Source organism: Lissotriton helveticus, chromosome 2_1 (genome assembly GCF_964261635.1).
Source record: "Lissotriton helveticus chromosome 2_1, aLisHel1.1, whole genome shotgun sequence".
Classification (NCBI taxonomy): Eukaryota; Metazoa; Chordata; class Amphibia; order Caudata; family Salamandridae; genus Lissotriton; species Lissotriton helveticus.
This window is the reverse complement of record NC_136059.1, coordinates 824,021,681-824,034,180: the sequence shown is the minus strand read 5'-3', so window position 1 is coordinate 824,034,180 and position 12,500 is coordinate 824,021,681. Positions and strand designations below refer to the sequence as shown.

Below are 12,500 nucleotides of genomic sequence, written 5' to 3'. Positions count from 1 at the left end.
CAAACGCTCCGTCCATCATCCCCTTTTGTATCGCTTCGTTCGCCCTACGTGTGGCAGGGTATGCTCAGACATGAGTCCCTTGCTCACTTGGCCACTGGATTCAAGATAGCCTGGCTGATGAGGATTATGAATCCGAAACCGGTCCCAGGATGCTTGTTTCCGGTCCATGGAAGACATGGCTTGGCAGTTCGGGCTGTACTGTTCCCATGAGGCACAGGGTCAGACTGATTTGCATATAGCCATGTCTGAAATGGGGTGGCTGAGTGGGCTAAAGAATGGTGGTGGATTAAACCCAGATCAGTTGACTGGGGGTGAGTGTTTGATTTGTTCAAACGCTCCGTCCATCATCCCCTTTTGTATCGCTTTAATCTTTGAGACAAGCATATGCTACTGGCAGGATCAATCAGGTAGCCGCACTTGATGACGGGGTGGGGGCCGGGAACCTTCACGTACGCCATCCATCTCTTGGGAGCCTGACAGGGGAAGGAGCCCGTCTGCCTGGGCGGGAGGGCTCGCTAGAGGGGTGTGGAATGGTGTGGTCACATGGGCACCGGCAGGCCCAGCCGTCTCCCCCGGGAGGGAGAGGCGGGCCGAGGCGCAGCCTGAGCGAGACGCAGGGGTGCCGGGACCTGATGGTGGCGGAACCCCTCGGAATGATTGTTACAAGCTGCTGTGGAAACATGCTGGGCAGAGGGGGGTGACGGCGTGGCGCACAGGGCCCACAGACCTGCGGCCAGGCAGCATCCGAGAGCCTGGTGCCACCCGACCCGTTCCGCTCGGGTCAGACCACTGGGGGGCACGAGCTGCCGGGGCCGCTCGGCCTTCGCTCTGCTGGGTAGGGTGAACGACCTACAGCCATGCGGCAGGCCCTCCCTCGAGTCAGACGGTCCATGCGGGGTGGAAGCTCTTTGCTTGAAACAACAGCCGAGGCTGGCCAAGCAGTCCATCCCTAAACAGACCAAGAGTGCCCAATCGATCAGAGCACAGCCGGGGCATCCCCTGGCAGGCCACCCTGCGCAGGAGTTATGCTGGCTTAGTATTGCCTGCCTGCTGCCGGGACAAGCAGACTCAGAGAAAAAGGACCATCAGAAAGGGGCCCGAGAGGCAGGTGCGTACCCGGGACCCTGGGGACCCCGGTGGGCGGCCCTGGGTGCTGCCTTCCCCAGTCTTGGCATCGCCGGAACTCACGGAGGTCTGCCTGAGAACACTTGGAGAAAAAGGACCATCAGGAAGGGGGTGAGAGACCGGTGCAGACCCGGCCCCCTGGGGGCCCCGGCAGGCAGGCCCGGGTGCCACCTTCCCCCGTCTCAGCTTCACCGGACCTCACGGAGGTATGCCTGAGCAAACTCGGAGGAAAAGGGCCATCGGCAAGGGGTTGAGAGGCAGACGCGTACCAAGGCCCCTGGGGGGCCCCGGCGGGACGGGCCCGGGTTCTGCCTTCCCCTGATTCAGAATCAGCAGACCTCACGGAGGTCTGACTGACCCTCTCCCCAGTAATCCGGAGGAAAATTGCCCCCTTTCTTGTAATCCATGCACACAAGGTGACAGAGGGGACCCAAGGTGCGAAAGTACCCGACCTCTTGGAGCCCTCGCTGGGATCCGGGAGGCAAATGGCACCTCATCGGGACATCCAGGGAAGTCCGGCAATCTGGTCGCCCCATAGGAAAGCATTGCGGGTGACCAGATGGCCGAGGGGATCCGGGCGACCAGATGGCCGAGGGGATCCGAGTGACCAGATGGCCGGGCACGAAAGGGAAGATGTCTGGTCACCCTGTGCCCCAACGAAAGAGTGAGCGGGCGCCGAGGCATGGGGGGCAGGAGGCCCAGGGCCCCAGCCATGGAGGCTGCAAGGGGGACCAGTCAGGCCCTCCGATCCGTGGCCGGTGGACACCTTGACAAGAAGGGAAGGCCTGCACTGGACCGACGGACCCCTGTCCTAGGTCCTTGGTAGAGCAGCAGCCCGGGGGACTGGGCCCAGGGCCGGAGCACCCAACCCGGGGCCCGGCCGGGCCCCTGGACCCAGCCGTGGCTCCCAGGACCGGAGGCGCAGGAGACGCCTCTCCGGGCCCTCCGGACCCCGTCCCGGGCACCCTGCCACGTGGCAGGACCCAAGACGGAGCCTGGGGTGGGGAGGCCACCCTCCCCGGGGCACTCAGGGGCCCTGGATAGACCTCCTGAACTCAGCCAAACTGGGGAGGATCCCCGGGCACAACGGAACCCTGTGCCGGGCCTTTGGCAGTGCTGCAGGCCAGGGGACGGGGCCCAGGGCCGGGGCACCCGACCCGGGGCCAGGCCGGGCCCCTCGACCCAGCCGGGGCTCCCAGGTCCGGAGGCGCAGGGGACGCCGCCCTGGGCCCTCCAGACACCTTCCTGTGCACCCTGCCACGCAGCAGGACCCAGGACGGAGCCCGGGGTGGGGAGGCCACTCTCCCCGGGGATGGAGCTCCTGAACCCAGCCAAGCAAGGGGAGGCTCTCCGGGCACAACGGAACCCCGTCCCGGGCCTTTGGCACTGTGGCAGGCCGGGGGGCAGGGCCCAGGGCCTGAGCACCCGACCCAAGCACCCTGCCACGCGGCAGGAACCAGGACGGAGCCTGGGGTGGGGAGGCCGCCCTCCCCAAGGCCCCTGGACCCAGCCCATCAGGTGGAGTCTCCCCAGGCCCGTCAGACCCCATCCAGGGTATCCTGCCACGCGGCAGACCCAGGGATTGACCCAGGGATGGGGCGGCATCCTGGCCCATCCAGCTGCCGGCTGAGGACCGCTAGGCCGAGAGGGGTCCCAGACTACCTTGTTCCTAGTAATCCGGAGGAAAGCTATCCCTCTTTCTGGGAACCTGTGTGCACCGCGAGGCTCAGGTGACCCTAGGCGCGAACGCGCACGACCTCCTGAACCCTCGCTGGGATCGGGGAGGTGAATGGCACCTCATTGGGACTTCCAGGGAAGCCCGGCCATCTGGTCACCGTATTGGAAAGCATTCCGTGCGACCAGATGGCCGAGGGGGAAGGTGCGACCAGATGGCCGGGATCGAAAGGACTCCCAGCTGCCCACCCTGAGCCTTCGCGGTAGGGCTGGGCCTAAGACACTGGGAAGACCACCGGAGCCCTCCGGCCCGGACGACCGGGGGAGGAGTGCCCGCGACCCATTGAGCCCGTCCCGGGCACTCGGCCATGTCGTTGGCCTGGAGAAGGAAGCCCGGGAAGGACTGCCTGGGAACCATGGAGCCCGTCCCGGGCACTTTGCCGTGCCGTGGCTCGGAGCCCCCCTGGACGGAGGAGAGGTGTTGTCTAAGCATAGCCCATATGGTCACCGGCAGAGAACCACCAGCCCGGGAGAGGTGTCCGGGCATACCCTGCCCCTAGTAATCCCGGAGGAAGGCTACCCCTCTTCCTTGGAACCCGCGCGCACAGAGTGATGGAGGGGACCCAGGGCGCAGAGGCGTCCGACCTCCTGGAGCCCTCTCTGGGATCGGGGAGGCAAATGGCACCTCATCGGGACTTCCAGGGGAGACCGGCCATCTGGTCGCCCCATTGGAAAGCATTGCGTGCAACCAGATGGCCGAGGGGAAGGGTGCGACCAGATGGCCGGGCCTGAAAGAACTCACAGCTGCCCACCCGAACCTTCACGGGAGGGCTCCCACCCCGCCTGCCCTGGGGCTGCAGGGCTCAGAGGGGCTCCAAAACCCCACGTTGGGCCTCATGCATGGGGAGGCCCGCAAGTGCTCCTGGGGCCCAGCCGCCCGGGGAAGGACAGCCCAGGAGCCTTGCAGGTCTCCGGGGCTCTGCACCAGGGACCCTTGTCCTGGGCATATTGACTCTTGGCAGGCCGTAGGACGGGGTCTCCCAAACCCAGGCCCCGGGTCCGGTCCCTGCTTTCCAACCCAACCAGGCTGGGGAGATCAGGGAGTCTGCCCAGGCTCCAAGGACCCCTGTTCCGGGCACACACACCCTCAGGACGTGACCTCATTTTCCACAATTTTTTTTCCAAAAGTGTGCGTAGTGGCGCTACCCAAACTACGCCCAGCCCTAGTAATAAGCCTTTTGAAGACTTTGTTGAAATTTATAGTGGAAGATTCCTAACTTTAAAATTTTGAGTTCGCACATTAAGTGCAACCCTCTTGGTCTGTAAACAGCAATCTATTGATGTGTGAGGTGGTGAAATATCTTTTTAATGAATCCAATAAGTTATTTTCTGCAATTGAAGGTAATAATCATGTTAAGCCGACACGTTGCATTTCTTTAGGTATACAAATAGTGCAAAGACTATGTGTGTACATTGAAAATGTTATAAAGTAACTGATAAACCATACTTTTCGATCCCTAATGGAAACGTTCCTAATTACTCTACCTGTTCTAGAGATTTAAGTAGGCGAGTAAGGAGCAAACTGAACTTTCTGCCATTAGGTAGACTAAAATTTAGGGATAAAACAATGGCATTGGTTAAATGAAAGGGGCAGTTTAGCTTCTGGAGATATGTTTACTTTCATTCCCCACCATCCCCCAATTCTGAGTATATCACCACCTTTTGGCTCGTATAATTTTCATTATTAGAGTTCAACGGGGAGAATAGCTTTTTTGGGTCTAGCATTTACCTTGACCTTTTGATCTCATTAAAATAATGCATGTGGAGGGGTTTTCCACCCTCACTCGTTACCCATTAGGCTGCTGCGTCATTCTCTACTTTCTTATGCCCACTACATCTAAAGCATATGGAATAGCTGAGCCCATTTCAGCCATTGGTTAATTTCACTGTGAGTGACAGCATTTGATCCTTTGACATATCCACGTACATAGTGGTTCCCTTCAGTGCCAGCGAATTCTACAGTGATGTGTGCTTATGGAGATAAAAACTACTTTGCTTTTAGACTTTTTTTTTATATTGCTAGTGGCCCGGCCATTACCCCAATCATAAAGGTGCACAACTCAAAAAGCAAACTTACTCTGTTGCTCCCTCTCATTCCTTCCCAATAGGATAGGGATTGCCTGGGCTAAGACAAGGGCCAGAAATAAATTTGAGAGAAGACCCACCTCCGCCCTTTGGTCCCTACAATTCCCAATCAGCATCTGCTTTTGGAGCCAATTAGCCAGGGCTCTGGACTAAGCTTTTCTAATGATTGCAGGTATCTCTTTTCAATTGGCAAAAATGATTATGCCACCCTCTGCCAAATATGCCGGGCTCCCTGGGAAGCAAAGTAAGATTCCAAATTGTAGAACTAGATCCCTATCAGACACAACTGAGAACATACTTGCTTCACTCTCACTGACTGTTGTTTGACAATCATTTTGGCTAGGCCTCTTCAGCCCACTACTGCTATTAGCTAATGCTTCCCCACCCCTAGGATGCAATAGCGTACTCACTCCCACTAATTTGCTTAGTGGACCATCACTACTCTTGATCTTGCACAAACATATTGTTGCCTACAAAGCCCTACACAACACAGGACCTGCATACCTCAACCACCACCTTGCATTCCACGCACCCACCAGAGACCTCGCTCCTTCCAACTGGCTCTGACTACAATCCCACGCATCTGCAAGACCATAGCTGGAGGAAGATCCTTCTCCTACCTTGCAGCAAAGACCTGGAAAGCCCTGCCTCTCCACCTCAGGCAATCACTGTCACTGCCTCATTTCAGGAAGGAACTCAAGACCTGGCTCTTCGGCGGAACCACAGCACCTCGGTGGACCTGCAGCTCTCCCTGTCCCCCGACTCCTAGCACCTTGAGACCCTTAATGAGTAGCGGCGCTCTACAAGACACTGATTGATTTATTCATAGTTACTGACGCAGAGGAAAATAATTAAAGGGAACATTGGTAATAACAACGAGCAATAACTATATATCATATTTCTCACTTCCCTTACCATTTCCACACCTGAAGAAAATTAAGTGGCTTACCATTTAACTGTTTTGATACACAGCTATAAGTACCACACACCCCCAAACACAAACAACGGCACTGTCAAAGGCAGAAACACACATGAATGGTACTGTCAATGCAAATTCTTTTTTTTTTTATATTAAGGTCAATCTGGTTTTCTGTCTTACATAAGGTTTAACAAATATGACATTTATACAGAATGTTAAAAAGTGCTACAAGATTCAGCTCCGTATCCTCCATAGGTCATATGCATCCTAAATACCGTACGTTCGGATGGGCACCCATGAGACTGACAAATGAATACGGGGATGTGGTGAGGTAGGGTCCTTCTTCCACATACTCTGGTCATGCCCAAGGATACAATAGTACTGGAATAGTATAACACGTGTGATGGCACAGGTGGTGGGCGAGAGTGCCCCGCTTGACCCAAGGTGGCTCATCCTGGGGGTGACTGGAGAAACTACGTGGCCGCTGTGGGCCAAGACCTGGCTGGCTCTTCCGGGTGAGGTAGCCAAGAGAAACATTGCCCGAGAATGGGGAGCAGAGACAGCCCCTACTCTTACAGCCTGGAAAAGAGACATGGACTGGTGTTGTGGGGCGGAGCTGGTTATCTACCAGAGCCGGGGCTTCCCTCGTAAAGGGGAAAAGATCTGGAGTGCATGGGCCGAATATAAAGAACTTTGAGGCGAGCCCTGTGAACTGATATGTGTTGATGTGGGAGACAGGATGCTAGGATTTGCGGTGGGGGAGTGTGGGTGTCTCATGGTGGGGATCGCCGACGGGATACATTTTCAGAACTGTGAACTTGTCTCGGCTATCTCTCCTTAAATGCTACTTATATATGGGTGTTTTATGTTTAATAAAAAGACTTTAAAAAAAAAAGTGCTACAAGGTTTCATTTTCCTTCCTCTTTTTATGATAGTTGCGCTTGAAAAATTTCAATGCAATGTTTTATAGTTTGTACATTTTCCAGCCCAGTTCTAGGTGCTGTGGTGACCTTCAGGTGAAGAACATATTTACACCAAATGAAGTAAATAGTTTTATATTAATGCAAAATAGAATATTGAGTGTTTCTATTTATAGGCATTAGTCAGAAACAGTATCAGAGCGTGCTCAAGAAACATTGTATTAGAGACTTAACAGAGGAAAAATTCAAAAAATTTTACTAATCAAGAAAATCAAGCGAATGAAAAGCATTCTTTTCGGGTACTCGTGACAAAGCACACGTTATAAACCTGGCAACTTAACTATAGAATGGCAGTACTGAACAAGTAACTTACCTTGGGTAACGCCTTACTTGCTAGAGCCTTTATCTAGCCACAGATTCCATAATTTAGGATTATCCCCAGATGTCAGACTGGATACAGGATTTTGTGAGCTGTACCACTGGGTGCCGGTAGGTGGTATTGTTCGGCTCCGCGTGGCATTGTCTGCACCGGCAGGGACATGTGTGGTGCCTATACAGGTGCAATCCCAGTGTACTGATATCAGTTTCTTTTCACAACTTTCCACGCCAGGTGCTTGGAGCAACAAAGAACATGGACCACTGGTATGTAAAACTAGGGCCCTGAAAATGCAAAGCCCTGTACCTAGAAATTTGTTTGCAGAGCAGGGAGGATGGGTGGGTTTGTAAGGAATTTGCAGCTAATAGAGTACCATATAAGGCATTACCAAAGGTAACTTGCTCATCTGATAGACCCTTCTAGCCAAATATTCTCTCAAGCACTGTGAGGGTATAGGCTTTGTGATCCAAATCAACCCATCCACTTCCTTTTCAGGAGGACTCATCTATCGCCCCCCTGGGAACGCCACACCGTTTTTGGATTCCCTGGACGAGACCCTTGGTTCACTCTTGACTCACTACCCCACCTTCACCCTTCTTGGTGATTTTAATCTCCATTTGGAATCCCTTTCAGACCCCCACACTCTGAATTTTCAACATTCATTGGACATTTTTGGCCTCTCTCAACTGGTTTCCCCCCCTACGCATCGGGCCGGCCACACGCTAGATGGCATCTGTACAAACTCTGCTGCCCTAGCTGTCTTTCCCCCGATCCCACAAATATGGACTGACCACTGTTTTATTCCTTTTTCCATCAAGGTAAAACCCGTAGCGCAATCCAATATTATGTACTCTCCCGCTCCCTTCCCGACCAACTGGAAGAAAGTGGCTGATCCAATTATGTTAAATCCCCGGCCCCTTGCTCCCCTTCCCACTATTGTCGGAGATGTATCTCAAGATTCCAAAAATCTCCACTTCTGGATTGACAGAGTGGTTTCGTCTTTCTCCAACCCAACCATCCTAAAATCAGTTCATCGCAAGAGAAAACCCAATGCCCCCTGGTATACCCAGGCCCTCTCCGAATGTCACCTTAAATGCAGGGTCCTTGAAAGAGAGTGGAGGAAAACTTATGATGACACTTCCAGATCCCTTTACATCTCACAGAGGAAACAATACCTCTCCAATATAAAAAAAGCCAAAAAGGAGTTCTTTACTTCAGCTATAGAGGAAGCTAAACAGAAACAACAGATCATTTTTAATATAGTCAAGTCCTTCACCCATCCCAAGGCCCTGACACTTGCAATTCCCCCATCTCAAATCCTTTGCGATCAAATAGCTGATTTTTTTATTGATAAAATAAATACCATTCACAGACTTTCCCCCTCCCTTAATTCATACACAAGATGCCGTCACTACATTACCTCCACTTGACAATTTTACTGCAGTTTCTCTGCTACAAACACAGAAGGCCATCATGACCTGCCGATCGGGAGCCCCTACGGACTCCTGCCCTCCGATTATTCTCCACCACCTCATCGAGGCCGTCAACCCTTCCATCAATGCCATTGTTAATGAATCCCTCAGCTCTGGCATTGTTCCCGCTGAATGGAAGAAGGCCATAGTCAAGCCCCTTATGAAAAAGCAAAACAAATCCCCTACAGATTTATCTAATATGCGCCCCATTTCTCTACTCCCGGCACTAGGCAAAATCACCGAGCAGCTGGTCCACGAGGAATTAAAAGCCTTTGTGGAAAACAATCACATTCTGCACCCACAGCAATCAGGTTTTCGCCCTGGCCACTCAACAGAAACTGCATTGATTGAGCTATCGGACACCATTAAGTTCTTGCAGGATGAAGGGAGACAAGCTGTACTCATCCTGCTCGACTTAACCGCAGCATTCGAGACCATCTCGCACGCCATCCTTATTAACAGAATGCGCGAGATTGGGGTGTCGGGTACTGCATTAATATGGATTACATCATTCCTATCCAACAGAACACAAACAGTTTCACTTGGCCCCTTTCTTTCTGGTGAAAGACCTGTTTCATCTGGGGTGCCCCAGGGGTCCATACTTAGCCCCCTCTTTTTTAATATATATATGGCCCCCCTTCTTACATTGATTGAATCCCACGGCATCCTCGTAACATCATATGCTGACGACACCCAGCTTGTCGTCACCATTGATAAAAAATACCCTGACGCCGCCCTTAGATTTCAGAATTGCCTTTCCCAAGTTTTTTCCTGGCTTAACCTTCACCATCTTAAGTGCAATAGCGCTAAAACTGAAATAATACCACTAGGTAAAGACATCCTTTTCTCACCAAAGGATTGGTGGCCTCAAAACTCTGAAGCACCGCCTAGTGCGGTTCCCTCGGCCCGCAACTTAGGTGTCCAATTTGACTCCTCCTTGAGTTTTGATGACCATGTGCGCATCACAGCAGGGTGCTGCTTCAACCTCATCAGACAGCTGAAGAAATTCTTCGACTTCCTCCCCATCTCTGCCAGAAAAACAGTCGCGGTGGCCTTAATCCTTTCCCGGCTGGATTATTGTAACGGCCTCCTGGCAGGAATAAAGAAGTCTTCTCTAAAGAAACTGCAAAGTGTCCAACACGCAGCAGCCAGACTTGTTCTTAAACTTCCGAAAAGGTCCTCGGCCTCTGCAGCCCTCAACACGCTGCATTGGCTTCCCCTCCACAAGAGAGTTCTTTTCAAGCTCCTTGTCACGGTCTTTAAGGCCACTAGGAACACTGGCCCTTTCTATCTAGCCAAGCGCTTCCGGCGCTACATTCCATCGCGCTGCCTGAGGTCATCTGAAGCTAATTTGGTTGCCATACCTAGAATAAAACTAAAAACTAAAGGTGGTAAAACTTTTTCATTCCTGGCGTCAAAGGCATGGAACGGTCTCCCCTTTAACCTTAGGCACGCCCCCACAGAAAGCCAGTTCAGGAAACTCTTGAAGACCTGGATTTTCCTCCAGCCAGACTCAGCGGTTCTTGCAGCCATCTGATCCACGCCTCTCCACGTTGGTTCTTCTGCTCGCTCAGCGCCAAGATGCCCCTTCCGGAGCGACAGTCGCGCTATACAAGTGTCAATAAATATCAAATATCAAATTAGGAGAGGGTCCGTTTCTGCACAGCCTTTCTCTTCTTCACTCCGCAAACCCCATGAAGAGCTGGTCGTCCACCTGGAACTCTCTTGTGCAGTCAAGGTAGAACAACGCTCTTTTTGGATCCAGTCAGTGTAGCCACTCCTCTTCTTTAGAGGGATGTGGTGGAGTTTAAAAGTAGGTAGGGTGATGGACTTGCCTACATGAAAAGGAGTAATTACTTTCAGCAGAAAGGAAGCTCTAGTACGAAGAACAAGCTTGTCTGGGTAGGTGTTCAGGTATGAAGGCTTGGACGACAAAGTTGGAAGCTCCCTGACACGCCGGTCAGATGTTATCATCATCATGAAGGCAGTCTTCATGGTAAGGAGCCTGAGAGGAGAGTTGTGCAAGCGCTCAAAGGGAGCGCACATAAGGAAAATCAGGGCTAGGTTTAGGTCGCACGGAGGCATGATGAGGGGTGAAGGAGGAAACATATATTGCAAATGTTTAAGAACCTATGTACAATAGGGGATTTGACGAGGGATGGCTGGTCAGGAAACTGCAGAAAGGCTGAGATAGCTGAAAGATAGTCCTTTAAGGATCCCAGAGCAGAGCCCTGATGAGCAAGGGAAAGGATGAAAAGGGAAAGGATGAAAAGAAGGACCTGAGAGAGGCATATAGCATCTTGGCCGAGGGACGCCTGGCTGCCAAGAAAACATTGCAGACTTCAAATGGAAGGTCGAAAGCTGTCAACTGTCGGCGCTTAATCTCCACACATGAGGGCAGAACGTTGACAGAGTCGGGTGGGAGACCCTTCCTTGCTGTTGCAACAGAAGTTCCTCCTGAAGGGGCAGCCTGATCGGAGGACCGATGTCCATGCTCAACAGCTTGGGATACCAAACTCTCCAAGCCGAGTCCAGAGCCATAAGGCTTACTTAGGCCCGGTTGTTCCGGATCTTCTTGAGAACTGTGGGTAGGAGTGGTATGGGCAGAAAGTTGTACATGATACTGGACCTCCACGCAAGACAAAAGGTGTCTCCAAGCAAGAGCCGCCATGAAAACTCTAGCTCACAGAACCGCTGACATTGCGTGTCCTTGGCAGTGGCGGACAGATCTAACCAAGGCTCTCCCTACTGCTGAAAGTGACCTTGTACCACATCCAGATGCCACTTGTGATAAGCGAGGCATCTTTAGCTGAGTTTGTCCGCCTTCGCATGCAGAGAGCCCACCAGGTGTTGAACCACCAGAGAAATGCACTGACGTTCCAGGCATGTCCAGAGATGCAGGGCCTCTTGACAAAGAGTCCACAACCCCACTTGCCCTGTTTTTTGCAATACTACATAGCTGTGGTGTAGTTCATGAACACCTGTACTACCCTTCCCTTGATAGAGGGTAGAAAGGCTTTTAATGCCAGCAAGATCACCCGGAGCTGGCCATAAGGAAGCACAGTAAACAAAGTGATTGTGGTCCACCGTGAACTGCAGGTAACACCTGTGGCCAGGCAGGACGGGAATGTGGAAATACGCGTCCTGCAAGTCCAATGCTATCATCCAGTCTCCCGGGTCCAGGGTAGACAGAACTTGAGCAAGCATGAGCATTTTGAACTTCTGTTTAAAAGTTCTTTATTAACGTTTTGGAAAAAGGAAGCTATTTATTAGAAAAGACACTGGTTCAAAACAGGACACAAAACAACTGCAGAGTAAATACAGCAACTTCCAAGTCGTTTCAAATTTCAATTAAACACCATATATACATCTCGTTTATTGTTGGTGCGACACAGGAGAAGGGAGGGAGGAGGAGAAGAGGCACCAAGGGTGCCCAGCGAAGGGAAGCATTACACATCTAAAAGACAAGTATCACACACCAATCCCATAGAAACAGGAGGAGGGCAGGGGTGGAGGGGAAGGATCAGCACACATTTACTACCACCGGCACAACCAGACAAACCTACCATATCCCTCATCCTTTTATCCTTCATCAAGCTGCCGGGATGGGGGAGGGGTCTGGGTAGCCATCCAGCAACTGGCCAGATCGGTCAGCCGCCACTCAGCTGGGGTCACTAAACCTAGGTCACAGGGGATCCAAGGGCTGAGCTCCACACCACTATTTCAACGTCACCCAAGCAATCCACCACATCATTCCACACCTCCTTTAAAGGCACCGTCCAAGTCACTGCCTGCACCAACTACGAGGACGCCATGTGTAGCTGAACAACACTATCTACTGGGCAGAAGGGGTACTTCTAACAAACTAA

General features: G+C 52.3%; 1 protein-coding gene across 4 annotated transcripts in view; it reads right to left on the bottom strand.

Annotated features, from left to right (window-relative positions):
• DMXL1 (Dmx like 1) overlaps positions 1-12,500 on the bottom strand; it is a 2,287,446-nt gene that overhangs the window by 2,199,445 nt on the left and 75,501 nt on the right. The gene's annotated exons all lie outside the window — the stretch shown is intronic.